Here is a 1,854-nt window from a genome sequence, read left to right as displayed (position 1 = left end):
TCACCTGTAATGTGACATGAACCCAAGGTCCCGGTTGAGGCCCTCCCTATGGGTACTGAACTTAGCTATCAGCCTCTGCTCAGCCACTTTTCGCTGCTGCCTGTTCCGAAGTCCACCTTGGAGGATGGTCACCCGAAGGTCTGAGGTTGAATGTCCTGGAAAGCTGAAGTGTTCTCCAACTGGGAGGGAACCCTCCTGTCTGTTGATTGTTGAGCGGTGCCCATTCATCCGTTGCTGTAGCCTTTGCTCGGTTTCCCCAATGTACCATGCCTCAGGGCATCCTTGCCTGCAACGTATAAGATAGACAACGTTGGCTGAGTCACATGAGTACCTGCCACGTATATGATGGGAGGTGTCCCTACGTGCAATGGTGGTATCCGTGTCAACACTCTGACACGTCTTGCAGCGCCTACCGTGACAGGGTTGTATGGAGTTGTCCTGAAAACCGGGCAGCTTGTTATGAACAATGATCTGTTTGAGGTTTGGCAGTTGTTTAAAGGCGAGCAGTGGAGGTGTGGGGAAGGTCTTGGTGAGGTGCTCATCCTCATTGATAATGTGTTGCTGGCCATGAAGATCATGGCGTAGTTTTTCAGCTCCTGGGAAATACTGGACAACGAAGGGTACCCTGGCGGTTGCAGCACGTGTCTGACTCCTGAGGTGGTCATTATGGTTCCTTCCTGTGGCACGTCGGAACTGGAGGTCGATGAGTTGAACATCATACCCCGTTCTTATGAGGGCATCCCTGAGTACTTTCAGGTGCCCATCATGTTCCCCCTCATCTGAACAGATTTGGTGTACGTGTAGGGCTTGTCCATCGGGGATGGCTGTTTTAATATGTTTTGGGTGGAAGCTGGAGAAATGTAGCATTGTGAGGTTGTCTGTTGGTTTGCGGTAGAGTGAGATGCTGAGGTGCCCATCCTTGATGGAGATGCATGTGTCCAAGAATGAGACAGATACTAGAGAGTAGTCCATGGTGAGTTTGATGGTGTGATGAAACTCGTTGATATCACTGTATGGTTTTATCAGTGACTTCTCGCCATGGGTCCAGAGGAAGAAAATGTCATCAATGTACCTGGAGTATAATGTTGGCTGGAGGTCCTGCGTAGAAAAGAAGTCTTGTTCGATCCTGTGCATGAATATGTTGGCATATTGGGGTGCAAATTTGGTCCCCATGGCTGGATGAAGAACTGGTTGTCAAAGGTGAAGACGTTGTGATCAAGGATAAAGTGGATGAGTTGTAGGATGGTGTTTAGAGATTGGCAGTTGTTGGTGTTGAGTACTGAGGCTGTTGCCGCGATACCGTCATTGTGGGGGATGCTGGTGTAGAGTGCTGAAACGTCCATTGTGACGAGGAATGTTCCAAGTTCAACTGGTCTGTGGGTGCTGAGTTTCTGTAAGAAATCTGTAGTTTTTTTTAATTTCAAAATATACTTTATTCATAAAATTATTTTGATATCTATAGAATTGGTCATGTCTCATACGTATACATTCCATTTCGTTACATACAGAGATCGGAATTAATCATTCGTATATACAAGTCTGTATATACACTGAGGAGAAAGTGACGACTGTAGATGCTGGAGATCAGAGCTGAAAATGTGTTGCTGGAAAAGCGCAGCAGGTCAGGCAGCATCCAAGGAGCAGGAGAATCGATGTTTCAGGCATAAGCCCTTTTTCAGGAATGAGGAAAGTGTGTCCAGCAGGCTAAGATAAAAGTTAGGAAGGAGGGACTTGGGGGAGGGGCATTGGAAATGCGATAGGTGGAAGGAGGTCAAGGTGAGGGTGATAGGCCAGAGTGGGGGTGGGGGCGGAGAGGTCAGGAAGAAGATTGCAGGTTAGGAATGTGGTGCTGAG

This window comes from Chiloscyllium plagiosum, chromosome 11 (genome assembly GCF_004010195.1).
Source record: "Chiloscyllium plagiosum isolate BGI_BamShark_2017 chromosome 11, ASM401019v2, whole genome shotgun sequence".
Taxonomy (NCBI): Eukaryota; Metazoa; Chordata; class Chondrichthyes; order Orectolobiformes; family Hemiscylliidae; genus Chiloscyllium; species Chiloscyllium plagiosum.
Note: the sequence above shows the minus strand (reverse complement) of the source record.